At 37.4% G+C, this 24,146-nt stretch overlaps 1 protein-coding gene and 1 long non-coding RNA gene across 8 annotated transcripts in view; one reads left to right on the top strand and one right to left on the bottom strand.

The window, feature by feature from the left end:
* Positions 1-24,146, bottom strand: part of CHID1 (chitinase domain containing 1) — a 104,118-nt gene that overhangs the window by 26,296 nt on the left and 53,676 nt on the right. The window lies entirely within an intron of this gene.
* On the top strand, positions 9,575-15,622 carry LOC140253536 (uncharacterized). 2 transcript variants are annotated; one of them, XR_011903878.1, is made up of 4 exons: positions 9,575-9,621; positions 9,765-9,910; positions 13,107-13,329; positions 15,519-15,622. It is a non-coding gene; the product is annotated as an uncharacterized lncRNA (long non-coding RNA). The 2 variants fall into 2 exon arrangements; XR_011903877.1 differs by lacking the exon at positions 9,575-9,621 and having other exon boundaries at positions 9,721-9,910.

The raw sequence follows: 24,146 nt of genomic DNA, 5'->3' as shown, positions 1-24,146 counted from the left end.
TTTTATGTAAGATGAGAGGCTGTAATATGTTTCAGTTACTGCAGTAAACCAGAGAACTGCTTTATACACATTATAGTCTATGAAGCAGCTATTGGACCCCTTCAGAACTTTTATTTCAGTATCTTCACTCAGGATGGCACAGTTTTCTCCTTAAATCTAGAATTATTACTGCCAGATGACAGATTCTGTATTCAACATCAACAATGCTTGGTGAATCAAATTGAGGATTCCTGGAGTGATACAAAAGATACCTCCTCAGAGCGTAAAAAAACAGTTTCTTATTATTTTCAGGAAGGTCTAATTGGTCTCCATTGGTGATTGATTTTTTTGATCAGTTTTCTGATTGACTCTGTCACTTGCTGACTTGAAATCCCAAATGTTACTTTGTGAGTAATACAAGGGAGAATTGCCTTAAACTAAGACAGGGGATGGGGGAGGTTTAGGTTAGATATTAGGAAGGAGTTTTTCACACAGAGGGTGGTGACGCATTGGAACAGGTTGCCCAAGGTGGTTGTGGATGCCCCATCCCTGGAGACATTCAAGGCCAGGCTGGATGTGGCTCTGGGCAGCCTGGTCTGGTGGTTGGCAACCCTGCACATAGCAGGGGGGTAGAAACTAAATGATCGTTGTGGTCCTTTTCAGCCCAAGCCATTCTATGATTCTCTTTTTCCCTCCAAAGTTCTCCACCTGTGGACAATGATGATTGTTGTTTTTGATCAAATGCTCAAAGCATTTCCATACAGAGAACAAAGCTAGGAAGAAGGAAGAACTCTAAGGGCATCATACGTTTTACAGCTTTCATAAGTTCACAAGAAGAGACAAAGAAAGAAAGAAAGAAAGAAAGAAGAGAGGTGTGAGGAGAAGATAAGCAACAGCAGCTCTAATGTGCTGGAAACTGATTCTAGGAAATGAAGAGGTAGTTACGTTATTACATCTATTAATTCACATGCACAACATACATTCTAATTACAAGTGGTTTCTGAACCTTTCTGGCCCTGTAGCCACTGCAAGAACCTCTTTAATTACTTGCCTCTTTTGCGACAAAATACAATTAAGCAGTACTAATTATCTGACACAAGATATTTTGAACATGGGAGAGGCTAACCAGTTGCTATACCAACATAATTTAATGAATTTGACTGGCAGGTATTACAGATTCAGAACTGTAATTGCTCCTCCCATGTCATAACAGTTTTGAACTGCATTTGCACTTCCATATCTATAAACTTGGTTGCAACTTGCTATTTTGTACCTACAAAATAAGAACATACTGAACACAAGTGCTCTCAAAGAATTCATAAAGCCATCAGATTGTCAAAGCATTTCACACTTCAGAATGATGCATAAACATCTAGCAATTAAGACTGAGGTGGGAAGACTAGTGATTAAAATGAAGAATCTATTTGGAAACAAGCTCTTCCTCTGAAAGAGTGATGTCTGGGATGAGGTTATAAATTAAACTAGACAAAAGCAACACCAAGCCAGCCAGTAATAGCGGGGATTTTGTACAATAAAACAGTGGCTTCTCCCTAGCAGCAGTTAGACATGCCACAGTGCATAAATATTTCTTCAGAAATACTGTAGCAACTTTTGTAGAAGTCTAGAAATAAATAAGGCAGGTACCAGGAAATTCTAATAACTTTTCAAGTGTTTTCTGTGCATAATTCTAAAATGATCCTCACTAAGTCCAAAAGGATGCCATGTTAAAAAGGGAAATGAGAAGCTACTATGTGTCTTGCCTTTTTAAAAGTATTTTCAAAAGACAGTAAAATACTATGGTTTTTAGTTTGATTTTCACAGATACTAAGAAAATGATGCATTCATTAATAAAATATGTAAAGCCAGCTGTTCCAGATGAGAACTGGTAGACTGTAGGATGCTATGACTGACTGGGCTCCAACTTATCCCCACAAATGCTTATGTATGGAAATATGTAAGGAGGATAAAACAAAGGTATCACCTCCATTGGTGTAAATTTCCACAAACATGGCAAATAGGCAAAAATGTGTAGCTAATTGTGGTGACCATGTTGAAAAATAGTGCTTTGTAACTGAGAATGTGCTTTATTGAACAGTGTATTATGTCCTTTGTATCTGTTGTAGTTTCCATGGAAATAAATAGGAGGCATAACATTCAGAACAATGTACGTAACTCTTCTGCATTAGCCAGCACTGAAAAATGAAACTGGAGCTTTACATCTGTTTCTGAAAATGGCTGAGATGATAATATTCATAAACACAAGCAAAAACTAAACAATTTACCTCCAGCATCTCTGGAACTTGACTAATTGACTGCTTAACCTTCACTGCTTTGGAAGTGCATTTAATGAAACTGTGCAATCACTGTATGCAAACCGTACTAACTTCCATAATTTCTATACTCTACACCATTACAAAGACTAATGAACCTTGCTGTTTAGATTTATCATGCAAGCTAACTTGCTTAGAAAGTTACTCAGTCCTTAGGAATTTACCTTCCCATAAAAAAATAGAAGAATTTTTCACTAGTGAAAAAAACACTATAAAATAAAATACAGCTTCAGTTGTGTCCAAAATAACTTTGTGTGTTCTGAGACTGCTCTCCTATGTGAATTAAAGTAGAGAAATAGGTTATGATATAGAAGACTGTAAAAAGCTCACTCCAGAAGCAAGGTAAAATTCATTATAATTTCTGCTTCCCACTAAGCCAATGACTGTTTGGTTTTGATTGTTTGGTTTGGTTTTTATAGTCTGTATGTAGTGTATCTTCACCCCTTAGTGCATTTTTCAAAGTCCACTGTGAACAGTCCTACTGTATGTCAATAGTCAAATCAAACTGAGGTAACACAATTACATGAAATTATTAGCCAATGAACAAGTTTTATCCCAGGAGATGAGTCTCTAAAATAAGAGTTGGTTACGCTATTGGTAAATAGTGTAAGAAACTGGATAGCTCCAAAACACAGCCAAAAAGTCGGATTTATCTGCATTATAAGGAAATGAGAAAAAAAGTTCACTTCTGGAAGCATGATACACAAAATGACAGTGATACAGTCGTACATCTAAAGAACTTGGCTTTTACACTCCAGTGTGTTCTACATTAATTCACAGGGACACTCCACAAAAAATGGCAAAAAGTGTGTGGGACCTAAGGGTAATGCTTGACAGTACTTGATGATTGTAAGGTTTTTAGTTTATTTTGATTAACAACAAATAATTAAGAGTTAACTGTGATGTTAGCATTCAAGAGGAAGCCAGCAATTGTTGATCCAGCCTTTCCCAGCTGAATCTGTATGGTAAGGGGCTTGGTTTAGCACACTTCCACAGCACACAGAAGGAAATCTGATCTTCAGCAGGCCTATCCAACGATGCAAAACAGAAATGGACAGCAAGACTCCTGTTATAGAACCAAGTGGCCCCAGAGACATTCATTATGCACTGAATGTCAAACCGGGCTTTAATTCTCTAACAGAACATTAAATACATCAAAGAAAATGCTGATGAGTGACATTCTGGCACTGGCTATTCTGGTGATGCATTTGAGCGAAGAGAATTAAGTAATTTGTGGAACACTCCCAAGCTGAGCTAGGTCAAATGCAGAAGAGGACCTTGCAAAAATAAATATGTGGTCTGTTAAAACTGATATGTCAGACCAAACAATGGTTGAATTTAAATATGATTTCAAGGGAAATAAGAGGCTACTTGGGAGGGCACACTGCTTCCCAGCAGCTACATTGTGTTTAACACTCATTCTGCATTCGCCAAGATAAATACAGATTTTTTTTTAAATTCTCATTGTCAAAATACAAAAATAAAATACTAGTTACAGGAGTACATACACAAAGACTAATTGAAAGCTTCCATCTCTAATTGTCACATGGCACAGCAGAACAACATGTAGATGCTGGGTCTGGTCCCCTATCACTCCAAGCACTGCCTTGCAGGTGATAAGGCCTAAAGTCTCTAAAGCTTTCACAGGTTTCATTCCTATCAAGGCTTTTAATTTTAGAAGACTTCTGAAAGAAACAAGTGTCCAAACGCCTTGGGTCATCTGGACTGCAGACTCCAGAGCAGATATTTAAATACCATGGTGAACAGAAGGCCTTAAGCATTGCAAACCTATCAGATTTTGTTTCAGAGGTTGGCACTTAAATATACCTACAAACTTTAAAAGTATTGAAATGACCAATCAAGGTAATCATAAATTTTGTACTACCCACAAAGTGAATATACTTTATGTTTCTTCTAATATAAAATAAATGCATATTTTATTGTAAAACAACATGGACTGCTGGTGGCAGTAAGTGCTGGGTTTATGCATTATTCACTGATGAAAAAAAAATGTAGCAATTCTAAGGTTGCATGACAGTATACAGGGCTGTAGCAGAAATGTTAAGTCATAGCCTGAACCAGTGATTGAGCACCTGGTGGGAAGGCAGGGCCAACCTCAGGGAGCTCAGCTGCATGCAATATACCTGAGTGACTGGAACGGATGGAGCCAGGATCCACCCCAGAACTCATTTAAGGGTTGGTAGGGTAGGTGAAGGTATCTTTCTGGAGATCCTTACAAGTCTTCTGTGGGTAAGCAGAGTCTTTCTATTGTTTCTGTGTCCATAGCTGCTACATTTGAGCATATTCTTACTTGATGCAACCTGGGACTTTGCTTCTCTGCTGTAATTGTTGTGCTTTCCATTGCATTACAGTGTCACAAGGTCCTTTTGCAATGCTATGCCTGAGGTTGAGTGAAGGTGCGTGAATGCTAGAACTGCTCTGTCACCTCCTTTTGCTGACGCTGGGACATAGGATCTACCTGTATGCAGTCCAAGTACTTCCAGAGTTACACAGTGAGGTCAACAGAAAGAGCATGGCACAGCTATGACAGAGATGAGCAGCATCTCAATAAGCATCTTAGTCTGTTCCCAATGCTGGAAGGAGTGGCATAAGCACTTAGAGAGATCTGAGCATTCCCTGCTTCAGCACTCAAGCTGGAGATATGGTATCGCTAGCAACAAACAGCAGTGTGCAGGGCTGCCAGCCTACAGTTTTCTGGTATTCAGACTGTCAACAAGAAAAAGGGGAGTAGAGTGTGGTTTGCAGGTTTATTTGTAAGCAAGTGAAATGACAGAATTAGAAAGCAGCAACTGCTGTAGTGAGACTGAAGGCATAGGAATACATCACTGCCTGAGAGCACTGAAGAGGCAGACTGCAAGTAATACTAGAAGCACTGGTATATTATAGAAAGAGCTCTTTTACAGCTCTTTTGTGGACTTTTGTGCTAATCCCATATTTCTGACATCACATAAGCATGGTTTTTGCCAAGTCCCAAACCTCTCAAGACAGATAAAAAGATACCTGTAGGAATCCAAAGCTCTGCACCAAGGCTGCTTCGTTGTGTTAGTGAGTGTAAGGACTTTTTATTTGGCAATAGTAATTGGATGGTTTTGTGTCATAAAGAGGTGTGTCAAAGCTCTTCAGAAAGATCTGTGTTGTGACCTATGGTATTCAATCTATAGATACAAATAATCCAAAAAGGAGCAATTGGAAAGGGTGCTAAAATTTGCTGATTATACAAAAAATATTGATGCGAGTTGTACAACTTTACAACAATTAATTATGAGGCAATAAATAGACAAATGAAATCTGATGCCAATAAACACACAAAAATAATAAGAAAAGTGAAGTGTTGGTTCTGAATAAGCAGTCATCAATCAGAAAGATGACCTTGGTGTTTCTATAAACAGTTCTCTGCCAGCATCAGCTACACTCAGAAGTTCTCTAGAAGTCAAACAGGATGTTAGAAATTAATAGCAAAGGAACAGAGAAACATGAGCTGAAGTGATAAACTGTTACACTCACTTCATAAAGTACTCTGAATGCATTTCCCAGTTGTGACGCCTGAAAGTCTATGATATATGGAATACATTTTAACAACTTACGCAGCTAAGAGTCACGTTTATACAGAATCTGACCAATCTCTAGCTAATGTCATTGACTGCTACCTACCCCTTTGAACGCAGAAATAAAGAACAAACTAGAAATCGTTTGTCTTGCTTTGCCCGTACATAGTGCAATCAGGTGAACATAAAAACTTATCTCTGTTGGAGCACTGATTTCAATTTTGTTTTCCCACAGGGCACGTAGGTGCCACTGCAGTAGATGAGAGATGTCTGGGAAATGAAAAACTCTGGAACACCGTTCCATTAGTCATGGTTTAATCTCAATTTATATGGGAAAATGCACTAATACAAGCAGTCAGTCATCAGAAAATTTAGGGGAATTGTGGGGAGGAAATAGAAAAGAGGAGATGCTGATTTGGCGCACAAACCTTCCCAAGGGACACACTAAAAACTCTGAAGTAATTCTAAAATAAGCATGTTAACTTTACTGTAAGTAGGAAAGCATTAGAAACAGAAGCAAGTTCTTAATTTTAAATACTGTGGATCTGGCATTTTAACGCTATAATTTGCCAACTTGATTGAACAGCACGCTTGAAGGATCAGGAGTTTTGAAATTGAGTACAACATTCACTTCTTAGAAATACAGACCATCAAAATACGTGTAGAAACACTTTAAAATGGCACTGAGAATGGATGTGACATTTATGAATGAGTTTCCATAATTAATGCATTAACTTGTCATTAAACAATTAAACATGAGCTTTTTTTGTTTTTTGTTTTGTTTTCTCCCCGATACTTGGAAACTAATATCACTAATAAAATAAAAGGTATTTTTGACTGGTCAAGATTTGTAAGTCGCTCTGAAATTAAAGCCTCCTATTTATTTCTGTGGGAGCTAAGACAGCTACAAAGAGAACAATAACACTATTTGATAGAACAAATTCTCATTTACACGAGACTACTTTTCAGTGTAGTCACCATCATTAAGTATGCTCTCATGCCAGCAAGGAACAAGAGCCTGCATGCTGCACACACAAAACTGCAACACTGGAGGCTGACCTACTGTTGCCAGAGCCACTGCTGAAATGCACCACCCATTGCTTCACTATGCTGACGTACACTGGTCTCCATAAACATTCAGCAAATGCTGATGAATATCAGTGGGTGCTCCTCTGCTGCCATCTGTCATGTCACAACAAAATGTAATGGAATACTGGCAGCAAGGTTCAATCTCTACTGCTGTACCACCTACATCTGCCTCTAACATTGTGGGCCAAAATAATAAAACTAGAGGCATTACTTTCAGAGAAAGCATTGTATTTTAGCATGTGAGCTGCTGGTAGAGACAAACTGTATTTTCCAATCTTTTGCACTACTGAGTTTCCAAACAGACTTGTGACTCCAAAGAAAGGGCCACGCTTATTGCCAGTGAAATCTTGGTTAATGCACAGATTTGTTAAAATGATTTTAACTTACCACCTTTACTGAAAGAAACAATTATTACAGAATTATTTCTGAACTGGTGTGATAAAGAAGCAGTAAACACTTTTTGCAATAGAACTCCAAACCTCATTTGAAGAATGAATGAGATTCTTCAAATAACATAAAGCCAGGAGTACAATGGCACCACGGTTAAATGCTATGAGTGTAATTTCAGTGAGATATATTGCAGGAATTTCATAATTTCAAGATCATCTGCATAAGTGGCAATAGTGACAACACTTAAAATGATGCCGTGAAAACCGAGGATTCAAAGAAGTGCAGCTGATCAAAACTCTGGAAACTTGAGAGAGAGACTGCAAGGTAGGAACTGTTTACTTTTGAAATGAAAAATAACTAAAATGATCCAAGTAATACAAGCGCCACATGAGTATTTCTCATCACTGTGCAGTTTTGGACTGCAACGCAGGATAGTCCTGTAACTGTACAACGCCATCAAGTTTCAGTTTACTGTAACTGCTAATTCAAGCAACATTTCTGAATGATACATAAAGTAAAATGTTAAACATACATTAATTTATCTAAAAATTAAATACAAAACTATGATTTAAAAAATAGATGTATAAAAATACCTTTGTGAAGAAGAGCAAGCTAGTACATCAAATACTTAAATAATGAAAGTAAGTAGCTTGCCATGATCTAACACCACCCCAGTTCTGCAACAGGAAAACACGTTCATAGGACTGTCACTGTTTGCACTGACACTACTCAATTACAACTAGTAAAGCATGCAAATAGACAAAGCAATCTGTACTAGGCTTATGTCAACATAAAGCTTTTGCTACTTAGGAGAATGATTTTCATCACTTCTTCTTAGTAATTAAGGTAAATGCTAGCAAAACTTTGAAAGCATTTTACATCTTAAGCCTCACCTAGAGCAACAACTTTTATACCAGTTCTCTAACTTAAGCGACCTTCAAGTTGTACGTAGAATAGGAAAAAATTAAACTCAAATTTATGCCTTCTCTGGAGAACTGACCTTTCAGATTTCAGTGCAATTTGTCTTCTCAATACAGAGGTGTAAATAACACCCAGCATTTTTTAGCCGCTTGTCATTCTGTGCTAGTGAAAACAGTAATAAAGTAGCAAACTATGTAAGCATTTAAAAAAAAAAAAAAAGAAGATTTTCAATGTAATGTATCAGGATTTACAAATCCAAGTAAAACCCAGAAGGTAGACATTCTAGTGCTCCTCATGCTTCCTTTATGCTTTTGTGAGCACATCTTTAAGCCATTTAATATCAGTTTAAGAACTATGAAGCATAAAATCTGTCTCCTCATAATGAAGTACAATATTTATAGATTTAAACAGAAATCTATTCCAGAATCTTCGCATTGACGATCTTCATGTTGTGAAAGTAATAAAGAGACTTGTCTTCATTTGCTTTCACACCCACAGCTCTGTAAACACCATATTGCTTTCACTTGCATTAACAAGCCTCTGTGTTGCCATTCTGCCCTTCTGTGTTTCAACCAGAAGTAACAACACAAACTTTTCCAAACATTTCTGTGTTATTTCTGCTCTAGAGGTCATGAAACACCCTTCCTTTCTCCCCTCTCCCCCCCCCAGTATATCTTTCAAGTTACATTTGTTCAAGATGCATTTTCATCAGCTACCCCTGACAAGTGAGAGGACACCCCTAAGCTATGATTTTTGCTTAAAGCTATGAAAATGTCACATTTCTTCTGGCCTCAGAGTATACACCCTTTACAGAACTCCATGATAACTGCAGCTAGATTCCAGATCAGGTACAATAAGGAAGCATGTGCTGACCATCTATTAGGGGAACCTTGGAGAAGAGCTTGCTCAGGGACAGCATGCACTACTGCTGACTTTGCAGCATCTATGCTAGTTGCAAGGAACTGCTCATTCCTGGAGAACAAGGTAGGATCAGCCTCCAAGAAACCTATCAGGGAGGCAAAGGGAACTGCAGCACTGTAATCAGATAAGACCCAGCAAAGGTAAGAGCACAAGGACAGTAACCTTCAAATCCAGCAACCTGTACATACAATGACTGTATGAGAAATTGACAGCCTGAACCTCTGATTAATCAGCTGAGGCAAGTGTTGGGTCAGCTATGGGAGCACAGGTGAGAGTAACTTAGCTGTGCTCCCAGAAGGGGTGGAGCTTGATTCCACCTCCTCTACACCTCATTTAAGGGCTGACCACCACTAAGGCAGCATCTCTTGGAGATTGTTTCCTGGTGGAGATTGCCTCAGCATTTCCTAGCAAAGGCATCCATATTGGTGAGCTGTCCTTTTAAATAACCTTTTGAATATCTGTTATCCTCTTTGTATCATTCCACCTTACAGTGACAAAAGAGAGAGGTGCTTATTTTGTCACTTTCTCTGATTGTCAATGTTTTTTTTCCCCCACTCGACACCTGTAGAGATTTTCCGAGCAAAGTACCAACTGCAGAAACACGACTTTTCTGTGAAATCCCTGACCGAATCTCACCACAAGCATTAATTATGCTAATTAGAACTGCTGCCAGTGGAGAATAGACATCACATGCAACTTATCTCAAAGCATCAGGTGAGATCCTCATTCAGTTTCACAGGAATGGGCAACTACACATGAATTTTTCCATCTATGCTCCCTAGCCATTCGCTCCAGTATTTCTCAGAACACATGCACCAGATAAAAGATTTGGTTGTGAGAAAGTCTGCGCGCTTAACTGCACAGCAGACGGAATCACAGTTACTGCCAAGTGTAATTTTCCATGCTTTACTACTTTAACTTAGATTATGTGTATTCATAGTGATTTCAAAACCTGCTGAAGTCAGCTGAGACCCATATATTGGTTCTGTTCAACCTTCAGGTAAGTCCTAAGTTGGTATTCACTCCAACTCTTTTCTTCATAGAATGTCTTTTGCTTATTATTTATTAATAACTTTGATTAAATTGGAGCCAATATACCAATGGTAATTTTCCAGCAAATAGCAGCTGAAGTGAAGTATTTGCTGGGGCAGTGGTGATGGTTACAGGTATGGTTCTTTGCTTGTGGCAGTGCATATCCACCAGCGGAGGAGTCCTTTGTGTATACAGTGAGGCTTTATGCTGGGAGTAGCTGTGACAGCTATGCCTACTAATACTTTTAGTGCCACCTCCAAATATTTGCAGACAGGTATAAATATTTATGAGATGTTCATGCAAATATTTGTGAAACTGCTCTGAGGTCACAATTTATTTCAAGTATGGAAAATTCCCTTCAATAACCATTTTGATTGAAAAAAATAGCAGTTAAGCATTCAGATTAAAATGTAGTATCGACTAAGTAACAACAGAAGTTACCTAAACCCCATGTTTTTGAACTGTGTTTTGCTTCAAGATGATTTTTGTTTGATACAGATCTATAAAAAACACCTCACCATCCTCCAAACCTGTCTGTTTTTCTGTATCAGCTTTTCTGTCATCCTGCGGTGACTCCATGGATAGAAGTATCATTCTCAGCTTAATGACATGGAAAACTAAAAACGATATCCCCAAACACTGCTTTTCAGAAAGACTGCTTTATCAAGTGAAATAAATTATAAATATTCCCTAAACTATTGGAATTTATTCGGAACGATATCTCCACTTTTACATTTGGCATACAGTCCACTTGCTCTTTCCATCTCCAAACAACAATGTTAGTTAGAATTAATAAGTACTGGTTATGATCCAGCCTATTAACGGAGCAAGATCGATCCATGGGGTGTTTTATAGCTTGTTAAAATTTTATTAGCTAACACAGATCATCAGTAAAAACTGTTTAATTGGCTAATTGCTACAGCTGTTTCTGTCAGCAGTGCTTGTGGTTCTTACACAATAATGTCTAGTCCTGAAAAGCCTGACATTCATCTTTACAGGAGACTCTCTTACTACAGTTTGATATTATGTGAAAACACGGAAGTTTCTTCTCTCTTAACACCTGTTATGAAAAACACCAGCTTAGGTTAAAGCTTTGCACAGAACAGTCTTTTTTAAAATCTTAGAAAATTAAAAAGATTCAGAGTCTTTCATTGTCTTGGTTTGATAAGCAGTGACCTTGGTTTGATAAGCACTGCTACACTGGGCTGAGTAGGGATTACTACAGCATCTCATAGTCTTTGTTCAAGCTGTATAGCAGCTGCTTCACAATCTCAACCCAGCTAAGCAAGTATTTGCACTAGAAAACATTTAGTAAGCAGTATTTGGCCAGCTGGAGTTAGAAGAATGATGATATTCCACAATTATTATTAGCAGCACGTAGTTTTATTTGAATTCTATTTCAAGAGATAAAATTAGGTTTAATGTGCAGAAAGTTTTCATTTTCTACATAAACAACTTGCTCTGTCTGCTTGTAACATGAAGAGTGTGTTTAAAAACATCAAGACTATATTTCTGTCCACTGAAACAGCTCATAATTGCTATATAAGAAATGTAGAATTCCATGCTGTACTGCAGATGTCTGTGTAAGGTTTATCAACTTTTCTTTTAAAATTTCTTTTTTTTACTATTCTAGCAGATTATTTAGGGTGTGTTTTAAAACAGTTTACCCCTTATTTAATACTGTGAGGCATTCCTGACACTGAAATTCTAAAACCCATCTTGTACTTGGAATATGACTTTTTAGTTTGCCTTTTAGTACTACCTTGAGGCAATGCACAAATACTCCACTCTGAAATCCAGCAAAACTTTCTTTGCTTGTTGAACAGCAGCAGTAGTTATGCAACAGAGAGCATCATCCCAGCAGAATGTTAAATCTGCTTGCTAATTATACCTTAAGTGTTGATCAATGCTGGAGCTGAATTAATGCATTACAAATACATGACATGTGTCTTAAGCTACAAATAAGTGTACAGTCTTCTGAATAATGAAGTGAAAATTAAATTTAACCACAGTTAAATTTATAGATTTAGATAATTTAGTTAAATTTATGGGAAATTATATATTAAAATAATAGCTTATGCTACTAAAGCCTGAATGCTTGTAAAGCTTGCATGAGCTTATCAAGTCATAAAAAACTAGGGTAAATGCAATTTACATTACTCTTTCAGAGTCTTGCACGTATTATTGTAGCTCAACTCTCCTAATATGTAAGTATCTGATTTTTAACTGTGATCCAATATTTCCTACCCTTGAAAAGGTCATCTTTCAGTGTATTTATAGAGCAGGCCAAGAAAAAAGAAGGAAAAAAAATATGTAACAATTAGCATACAATTAGCATTACAACTATAATTCATAGACCAACAAAATAAAAAATACTCAATTCCTAATGCTCATCTGCCTTTTCTACTCCAGACCCACTTCTACTCTCACTTGTTTTCTGGTTGTTTCCATGAAATATGAAGATCCTTTCAAATGCTAATTATTCATAAAGTATTGAAGTGGAAAGAGGATACTTCTCACTTCATAAGATTTTGAGAGAATTCACATTTCTGAGCTTGACATAAACAGAAACTGTTGAGGTTCCTATGAATTGCGATGGTGGCTGGATGTAATTCATACCATGCATGTTACCAATGGCACATACCACTCTAACAGCTTTTGGGGTATCCTGGCCAATCAACCTCATCTGTTCTTTTCAAGCAAAATAACTGAGAATAGACACTGTATGAGAGAATTTAAACCAGTAATCAAATAATAAGTTAAAACATATCCTGATACACGTAATATATATATATATATATATATATAAAAAAGAGACAACTTACAAACTTACACTGTAGGTTTTTGGTTTTGGTTTTTTTTTTTTTTCCTGAGACAGAGAGCCAAGAGGATGTGAATGTTACATGTCACAGTATGGATAATCTCAGAGCAAAGGGATGCAGCTGCTGACAGCATTGGCTATACTGCAGTCTATCACCCGCCCTTTTGGGGGCAAAAACCCTGAATGCTTTGCAGTTTCCAACATCTCCTACCAGGGAATGGAAACCTATAAACAAGGACCCTGACAGACGGCATCTGGAGACAGAACAGCCAGCCTTATGGTATGTGTCAGAATCATGATTTTTATCAAGCTCTGACTTTTAAGACAAAATTCTTAAGAGCAGAGAAAATTTTCTTCTTAAGTAGTAGTCAACAAGTTTCAGGAAAGAGCATACTGAATCTTTTCTAATACCATCTGTTATTACCAGATGAACATGCAAGTACTGTGTTTATGCTGGCAATCGTGAGTATGTTTGTTCAGTTGTATCTTGATAAACACCACAAATTGGTTAGCAGACAGAAAATCTGCAGAGTAAGGAAGGAGTAAACCCTTATTAGAGGCCACTTTCTGTACAACTGCATGATTTAAAAGGGGTATTTAAGACAGAGAAATAGAAGACCAAAGAAGGATTGGAAACTGGAGCTAGTATGTAGAAAAAAATGCAACAAAATGCATCAATGTGTCCTTGTGATTCAGTGGAAAACATATCTCCTCTAAACCAACATTCAACTGTTTCATATCAAAGATAGTTGCTCATCTGATCTTTCAGCAAGAATTATATCAGTTACAAGTTAACACAGAGCATCCCTTCATGATGACCAACTGGAACTTGTAAATTCTGTCTCAAATTTAAAGAATACAACACACTTAATACAAAAACTAACACTGTAGTGCAGTTCAATATGGCTACAGAAGAGGAAGAATCCATGTTTTTTGGAATTAGTTTGTAGCTATTAAATCTTGAAATAAGAAAGTCATGTTTATTGTTTTTATTAGATAAGGAAGCATAGCTTAAATGACCTCAAAGTTTATTTCTACTATGCCTTGCTGCTGAAATGGGAACTGCTTTGCAAATACTTGGTCCTTTACGACTCCAGCTACCTCAGTTTGTAAAAACTAGGTATGATATTTGGGTGCTGAATACTAATTAATTATAAAAGATGACAGTGATTTTTCTCACACTGCCATACCTTGCCATCAATATAAAATGGCTAATTTCACCATGGTATCAACCTCCAAATTAGCCAGAATTTTATCACATGTCCTCAGGATAGAATGAACGCAATTCATTTAATCATCCTGATTTAAAGAAAAGATGAATGTTCATGATCTGATTATAAAACCAACAGACCTCATGAGAGTCAACAAGTTTAAATCAGTATTTTCAGACTGTGGCGCTGCAACATTTCATTAGAATGCAAAACCACATGCTTGCATCCTTGCACTTAGCCAAAAAGAAACATTCAAGATGGCAGTTTTCAGTTCATCATTCCAAGATGCTTAGTACAGTGGGTAAGAAATGAAATCACATTATAGCGGTCATTATCCATGCCCCAAATGTTTTTATTTGTCATATACCAGCATTACTGAAATCCCTTTCAGTCTTAGAAAGCCTTGATGTCCTACATAGTTCTTTTCAGTACCATCACCATTAAATGACCACAGCGCAACTGTACTGCCATCAGCTTTGCAATGTAAATGTGTGTGCTGGAACATTACAGTCTTCACATCTAAATAAACATTACAGGGATTGAAGTTTTTTGTTGCCTTTTTGAAGTGAGGGAGGGATGGGGAACCCAACAACCTAACTTCATGCTCAGATGTCAAGTTCTTAGCTGGTACATGAATTCCACAAATTAAGGGAATTTGGGTTGGTTACAATTCCCTGTGCAAGCATATAATTAATAAAATGGGAATAAACCTTGCTATACAATTTGTGCCAGCACTTGCTCTAATTTCCCAGACAGCTACAGCCTCATTACCTCCAGATTTGTGCATCTCATTATGATGCTGACACTCACACTTGTGTGATTAGCACCAAAATTACAGATTCATCCTGATTTAGTGTGGCCTTCATTGCTGTTAATTAGGCAGCGAAATGTGGAAACTGTTACGGCATTTTAATTACCTGAATGATGCAATGAGATTTTGTATGGGTTTTTTTGTTGTTGTTGTTGGTTTTGTTGTTTTTTTTTAAAGGACTTTTTTTTTTTCCCCATGAAGCAGTTTCTGGTTCTCATGAAAACAGCTGACTGTGTAAAATTCAATGCCTTGTTTTGTTGCTAGTTGAGAAGATTCATCCTGTCTGTATTTGCTATGTATAGTCTTGTTTGAGAAATGAAGGAATGACAGATAAAAAATGCCCTTTTGTTAAAGGGCATCACAATATGCAGAAAGAAAATCATGAATAGAATAAACACAAATTAATTGGTTAATGCTAAGTAAAACTTTTTATATTATTTTTGTCAGGATCCTTCAAAAATCTGGAGGAACAGCCACCAGTAAGAACAACAAACGTACAGTAGCATAGCCTCAAGGGAAGGCAGCATCAAAGCCTCAAGAGAAAAAGAAACGTAGCATTTGGTTGTATTTGGGCTGAAGTAATTTTGTATGTGTCATGCTTTGAGCATATGAGCCACACGTTCTTGTGTGTTGACACTATAGCTGCCCTGTGACACCTTGCTGGAGGAATGCTGGTAGGACAAGGCTGCCCTTATGATGAAGGACTGAGCTAGCAAATTGTCCCTCAGCAACAGCATACTTCAGGCGCTTGGCTCACAGGTAGGTACTGACAAGTAAATGCAGAATTGTATGGGTTTGAATATTGAGCTGCACCATGCCTCTTGCAATTGTATTTCTGTATGTACATGAAGTATGGCAAGCTTCTTCTTTACAAGCACTGGTAAGAACACAGAGACTGACAAGGCTGCAGACAGCTGCTGACAATACAAGTGTGGAATTTGCAGAGAAGCACTGTACTTCTGACACACTTCTTGTTACAGACTCACATTTGCAGAACATTATTCTCACTATGCCCATTTAATCACATTTGATAGGCTGCTGCCCATTTAAATCATTCTTCAGCAGCATATCCTACATAAATGTTATTTTATTTGACCATAAATAACATTTTCATTTCGGCAATAATAACTAAGATCTTTTATGCCTCTCTGCTCCTGCCATCCTCTACTGGACAGAATTTTGTGCTTTTTTTTCTATTACAAGATCCAAAAAGCCCGATGGTATTATGCTTATTTGCAAAAAGAAAACTGAGCTGGTGCCATAGTTTTTCATCAGACAAGTGATTTCAAATAGATTTTAAAAGGGAAAGCATCAAGAAATTTGAAAGGGAAAGTTCTCAAAGAAATGTTCAAGTTAATAAATTTTATCCATTAATATCCATAAAGTAGTGGCATTCATCCTTGTTCATAACATTTAGATATAAATGGCATACTGCTGCTCTGAAAACTTCTCTGATCTCTATGCATGTGCAACCTTAATTTATGGAACGTTACTTTTTTTTTTTTTTTAATAGTATTTTTTTAAATATTGTCAAAACTCATTCAAAACGTTATTCTATTTATATCTAGTGAAACTGCATTTGAAACAGTAGTTTCCTATGTTCCAATTTGTGTCCATTGTTCCTTGTCCTGGGTACCACTGAAAAGAGCCAGGCCCTGCTTTTAATATCTGAATCCCGTTTGATTCCCATCCTTTAGATACTTATAAACATGGATAAGATCCCCTCTCAGCCTTTTCTTCTCCAGGCCAAACAGTCCCAGGTCTCTCAGCCTTTCCTCATAAGGGAGATGCTCCAGGCCCCAGATATCTTTGTCACCCTCCACTGGACTCTCTCCAGCAGTTTCCTGACTTTCTTGAACTGAGGAGACCTGAACTGGACACAGTACTCCAGATGTGGCCTTACCAGGGCAGAGTAGAGGGGAAGGATCACCTCCCTTGACCTGCTGGCCATGCTTTAATTCACTCCATAACACCAATGGCCTTCTAGACCATAAGGGCACACTGCTGGCTCATGGACAACCAGGACACCTAGGTCCTTCTCTGCAGTCCTTCCTTGTTTATAAGACAAGGTCCAGCAGTACACCTCTCTTCACTTGCATCAGAAAGTTATCTTCAACTGTGTGCCTGGCAGTGCTGTTTTTCCAGCAAATACCAGGGTGATTAAGTCCCCCATGAGAACCAGTACCTGTGATTGCGATGCTACTTTCAGCTGCCCAACCAGAAGGCCCATAGTAAGCACCCTCAACCCACATTAGCCAGTCCCTTATCTCACCCATCATCTCTCTATTCATTCTTCATTCATCCCTAGGTGGAGCTTCATTCATTCCCACTGTTCCCTCACACAAAGAGGAACTCCACTGCCTCATATTGCTGGCCTGTCTTTCCTAAAAAGTTCATAGCTATCCATGACAGCATTACATCCATGTGAGCTGTTCCATCATGCCTCCATGACTGCAAGGAGATCATGATACTGTGACCACATACAGATTTCTGGTTCTTCTGTTTATTCCCCATGCTGCATACATTAGCATACAGGCACTTCAGAGGAGAAAAGGAAGTGGAAGAATTGCTATAATAGATCTAGTAACTTCTAACCCATAAAACTCCAGCATGTCTTTAACCAGGTATTTATTTCAGAAAGCAAGGAAAACTGTTTTGGAGAGACTTCATCCACGATTTCTTTCATGTAGATATGACTGATGTTTTTCCAGCAAAGAAGTCAGTTGTTTTCCCTGAATGTTAATTAGGTTACTATTTAGATTACTAATTTCTTAAATATTTGTTTTTAAATTCTCATAAAAACTAATATTTTTTTCTCTTACTTTCAAACCAGTACAGTTCCCACTGTATTTCTGGAGTCATAACACATCACCTTTTCCTTCCATTGCAAGGTGCCCATTCAGACACTCTGCTATAAAGCAGAAATACCACTATATTCAGACTTAGATTCTGCTTGACTGGGGGCAAAATATGAATATCTGAAATGATTATCTGATTCCCCTCCTTCTGGCTTCCCTGTACTTTTGTTATCACAGTCACGTCCCTGAAAATAATTTTGGCAAGGGCACCACAAAGATGATATTATTGAATTGAGCATCTGCCCGAGGAAGTAAATATGGAAAGAAAAAGAAAAAAAAAAAAAAAAAAGCAACAAAAACCCAAGACTGATAGGTTTAATATACAGAAATAAGCATGAGTTAATCCAGCAATTTTTCAATCTAAAGCCAGCTCCCCCAGAAGCATTTTACAAGAATAAGTACCATCATTTTTCAAATAGGAGAGTTGCAAATATTAAGCAATCTGCCAAAGGCTACAAAAGTCAATAAGAGAATCATGAGCAGAGTCCAGTTCCTTGCTGAATTCATTAACCTGCTAATCAAAGTCTGTTAAGAAATAAGGGCAAGCAACTCATATTCCTAATATAAGCAAGGAAATAATGTTGATGGAATAATACAAATAAATGCACACTCTGTGACACTACTGCAGCATTTTAAGCCTCTTGAAAAAGCAGAGAAAAATCTATGCAAATGGGGACGTCTTACTCTTATTTTCTTCTTAAAGATACCACATAACTGCCTGTTCCAGTTAAGCGCTGAAGTTCAGCCTCTCTATGCACCATCTTCTAAACCTCAGAGTACACAGGATTTGTCTATCTATTCTTAGTAAACAGCATCCTTTTCCTCATAACCCTTAAGCATTACTGTACTTGACAGCCAAACTTTCTTTTTTTGACCATCCAAAATACACACAACTAGCTCAAAATCTCTAGCTGGACACCCAATTTTATTTTACAAGTCTCAGGGAAGAGCTGGTGTTGGCCCTGTTAGGCCAGTGGGGCGTCCCTGTTTAGTGCACACATTCCCAGTGAAACTGACAAAACTTTCTATGAATAAGATGATCTTTTTGTTGCATACAGTTGAATGCAGCCAAACGATACAAAGCAATGTGAGATTCACAAACATGAAGTCAGGTACACTGTAATGTCCACCCTGTAGCAGAAATGCTAAGTCACAGCCTGAACCAGTGATTGAGCACCTGATGGGAAACCAGGGCCACCCTAGGGAAGCTCAGGTGTTTATGATGCACCTGAGTGAATGGAAGGGGGTGGAGTCAGGATCCACTCCATCCCAGACCTCATTTAAAGGTTGGCAGGGGAAAATAAGGGGTTTCCTGTTGGGAGTCTTTGCCTATCTGAAGTCTTCTGAAGGTAAGCAGCTTTTTTTCTCGGTTTCTATGTCTACAGATGATGCGTTTTGTAAATCTGGTGTCACTGTTATGATTTCCATTGCATTATGCACCCTGACTAGCTTTAACAAACTAGCTCAGAGTAATTAAGACTACTAAACTGTAACCTGTGTTCTAAGTAACATATATTTTACACATAACTTTGTGTAGCTTTTTTCAACAGCTTCTGAAGCTAACAGCAATTTAGTTTTTTCTGCTTCCTTAGCTCCACTGTATCCCTTCTTCCTTCAAAAGGCCATCTAAATTCTGTCTTATACTAAATTCTACAAGATATTTCTCTCAATAGCTTTGTAAACTAATAGCTTACATTTCCATAATCTCACAGCTTACGCTTTCATAATCTAACACAGACTGTTCTATAAGCATATTTCCCATAGAACAATACATAATGCATGTGATGGGACACTTCACTGAGTATTTTTAAGTAGTGCAGGAAGGGGGCACTTCAGTGAGTTCTAGAATAAGCACTCTAAGATAGAACAGCTTAAAGAATTGCTCTACTACCTGGCAAATCAATATAAAGATATATTCAGCACATAAAATATCCCAGTCATACCTGATGGGCATTTGTTATTACAGCATTCAACTTACCTCTTTTACAAGTTCTGTGTTCACACAGAATTTGCAATGTTTCAGGTACAAAGCATAAGCTAAGTTCTCATCTCACAAACACATAATAAACAATTCAAGAATATATTTTGCTAAGGAGAGCAGTCATTCTATGAAGCCATTTTTCATTAAGCAAGCTGAATAAAAAACTAAAACTCTTCCACCGGTACATACATAAAGTATTCCTTTATCCTGAGCTCATGTTTTTCACTTTACTAGATACAAATTTTTCTTCTTCATATTCTTTGGTTGTTGGTACTCACTAATTATGACGTTATTTTGTACAGAGGAGAATGGGTAAGAAATGTAAAGGAAGCCTTCATGACAGAAAAACTCAAATCTGATGACAAAACTGTTTCCATCTTTTGCTCATGAGGCTGCAAACAATAGAATGTTAACTTGAGCTGAAAAAAAAGCCCTGCAGGTGGCTCAAGCAGAATCACACTACTCAACACATGTAAAAATAATGGGAAACCACATGTACCAATCTGTACTCAGACTGCACCTGTACACTGAAACAGGTCAAACCAAGCAATTACAGAGCAATATCCTTTTATCAATGGTTGCAAGTAATAGTGCTTGCCTCTGACCCTTCCTCAAAGCCCCTCAACATCATGGTACAGTGCCACCAGTGAAATGCTTTCATGAATGGTTAATAGAATAAATATCCCATAAGCCAGCATCCCCATACTCAGCTTTTATTTCCTCAGAGAGGAAGGATGTCTAAAAACCTTTTTCAGTTTCTAGACATGCATGCACTGCCACTTGTTTCCAATCCCAAGATGACTTCAAAGTCTTTTACTGTATCTACAGAATTTGCAAGTAAATACATTTAAAGCCTGTAATTTAGAAGGAAAACATTCAGGGGCAGAAAAGATGGAAACATTGATGAAATGTGAAGTTAAGCATCAGTGCGTTGCTCAGAAGTTGCTAAGGCAGCTAAGAGGGCATACAGGATACTGGCAGGCCTCAGAAACTACAAGAATCTAGTACACAGATTCCTTGTAGGTAGTACGCATCACCCTCTGTAATTGTCTCCAGAGTCTCTTTATGAACACATTAAGATATAGAGATTGACTTACAAAAAAAGCCTGTGTAACTGTTTATAGTACTTAGAAAGTATCTCAGACACATCAACAATAAAAGTCATAATGTCAATATGTGCAAAGCTTAGGCACTTTCATGGCCATCAATGCTATTCAAGATGTATTCACATGTAGGAATTTGCTGTCTTTTGTAAACTGCAAATCACATCGTAAGACAAGTTAACTATAATTTTATTGAAGTTAAAATATTTTGCATTTAAATGTATCATGTGGATCATGAGACAGAGGCATGAGTCATTTATGCCTGTTTCTCCTAGTATTGGCTCTCTGGCACTGCTCAAGGACCATGTGCTTAACATCAGTTAAGAAACATTGACCCACCTTTCCCTGGACATTACTTTGAGAGTGGTGTCACATTGAAATAACACATAAAATGCAATGTGTACTTTCTAATAACAGTCACTGCTAAAGAATGCTTATTAGCCCATGTAATTATCTGCAAGTTTCTCTACAGCAATTCACCACATAAGGCCCACTGACAGAGGGGAAACGGTCAATCTGATCACTTAGGTCTTTATGAATTTCAAAGATGAACAAATCCCAGTAAGAAAATGCCCTGAAGTATATATTTGCAATTTCTCTGCTGTTAGAGGCTATTAAAAGTTATTCATATGCCACAGCTAGAATGAGACATAAATAGAAAGCTTACATAATCATCTATCACGAAGAATGAATACTTAATGTAAAAATAATTGAAAATGAGCTTGCAAGCGGCCACTGGAAGGCTAGAGTTGCCTTAGCTCTAAAAATACATAATAATGGATTTGTTGGTTAGTGGCTCTAAAGGACATACAGCTAATCTGCATTAATTTATAAACCCTGCATGTGACTTTGTTGGAAATAGCATAACTGCATTCCAAGATCAACTTGGCTTAATAACAGAGCTGTTGGGAAGCAGAACAGAACTATTAGATCAGCAACAATTGTCAGGTTATGATTCAATCACCCATTAAACATCACTGATGGAAATAGAGGTCTTAAAGCTGAAGTTACAAGGGTTGTTTTGCTAGAAGTTGGAACACAAATATCTAAAGGACAATAAACAGGTAGGAAGTAATTTTCTGCTTTCAACTAGGCAAGAAGCATTGCAGGGGCCTGCCAAATAATCACTTTTTGCTGTTTGTACACAAGTAGATCACCTAGTCCTCACTTTAAAAATGAGTTCCCCTGCAGGTGAAAGAAAAGAGATTAAGTGCCACTCAGTAAGACTGGAAAAGGAAACAGAAAAGCAGCTAATATATAAGTCCTGACTAAGACTCTAAAGGAAGTGCTTATTGTTTAAGGTAATATGTAAGGTATCCTTATCTTTTCTCTTTGGAAATCTTTTTTTTCCTAGTATTAAGAGTGCCTATGTTCAGTACAACATATGGATTCACTAGCACAGATTAGTTCCACAATAAATTAAAATGTTCTGTGCAACTTGAATAAACATTATCTGTTACTATTGATATGCTTCCAGGGTTGTCTAATATCTGTAATGGTATAAAAGAGTATGTGTTCAAGAAGAACGTTAGTCTGACAACTGTTTAAATTAAACAAACACACAAAAAGTCTTAACAGGTTTTAGAGATTCTCTTCTGTCACAAACCTTTCAAAATAGATGAGGAGTCATAATGGCCACTCGCACATGTATAAAGCAGATGTGGCTCTCAAGGAAATAAATAACTGCAGATACAGTCTATGAGAAGCAACCTATACTTTAAGCAAATTATACTGCTCATTGGATCACTATCAGGTTAAAAGAACCTTCATAGCTGCACCAAAGTGCTACTTAAAGGATGATTTTCCAGAAAGAAAAAGAAAATGACGGGGCCTTGTGACATTCAGGAGCCACAGCAAAATTAATCAGCATGTATTGCCATCAGTACTATATCTGAGAGTTCCAGCTATCTGGAGGTGAAAGAATATAAAATTAAAGCTGAACTGTGAATCAGGGTAGGTCAGGAAAGAGCTCCTTTCATTTTCAGCTCATCTTTTTGCATAATATACCATGTGTAATAGAGGCCTTACCTACTGAAGTTGAACCGGAAAAACACTTGGTGTAGAGTGAATTAAGGAAGACATTTGCTGCATCTTTTTAAGTGTACTACTAGTATACACTACCCTTCATGGGAATACTTGTTGCAATTTAAAAACTAAGTTATATGTTAACACTGGTGCATTGGTTTATTTCATACGGAAAAGGGGGGGTTAGGAGGAAGCAAAACTCAAAAACCCAGCAGGGAAGTCCATAGACTTCTAAAGTGTCTTTATTGAAACTATGTTGTGGAGCAAGTGTTCACAGTTAAAGAAAAAGACTTTTGAGACTTAAGGCCCTTAAAACTGTATTAAGGAGGTCTGTGAAAACTGTATTATTAAGGAGCTTTGTAATACATTGTTCTGAAATGCAGCACAAATGAATACATTCATAATAATTTATGTAATTAAGTCAATGCTTTCAAAAGCCCACTGTCAACAAGATACTAAGAAACATGCTGAGTGAAAAGCAGCTTTGCTATTCAGGGAGCTCCTGGTAAGTGACATTTCCTACTAAGTTAAAATATGAACTGAAGTTTCTATTTGTACATAAAGTTAAACATTAATTAATATAGAGAGAACAAATGATTTTTATATTAATGTCACCATTTTTAAGCGATATGATAAACTAGCTCTGGCATTTAGTGCCAGGAATAGCAAAAATATTTTCAATTAATTCATACCACAATCCTTCAGACTGTTCCACTTCAACATACAAAGGCACAGGTGCTTTCAGATCATGCAAGTTAGGAGCTCCACATACAGAAATCATACCAGTAGTTAAGTATCACCAGCACAAAGAACAGCTGCTTTACAGTTCAGCACACTAGGAAAGTGTTTCTAGGCTTTTTACAAACAATATCAGTGAAGTTATACTAAAAAACAAAACAACAAAAACTGAGAAAATGATTTCTCTAGGCTGTGCACAGTGAACAGATGTCTCTACATCCCAGGCAACTGAGATGTAGTTTCACACATTGCACTAGTTGAGGCTGAGTCAAATTCCTGTTGTAGAGATCAGTCTAAAGGTGTAAACTAAATTTCAGCCCTCCATTTCTTTGGAAGAAAGCTTCTATAATATTTTTGTGATAACCCTAAA

Source organism: Excalfactoria chinensis, chromosome 5 (genome assembly GCF_039878825.1).
Source record: "Excalfactoria chinensis isolate bCotChi1 chromosome 5, bCotChi1.hap2, whole genome shotgun sequence".
NCBI lineage: Eukaryota > Metazoa > Chordata > Aves > Galliformes > Phasianidae > Excalfactoria > Excalfactoria chinensis.
Note: the sequence above shows the minus strand (reverse complement) of the source record. Positions and strands in the feature narration are given on the sequence as shown.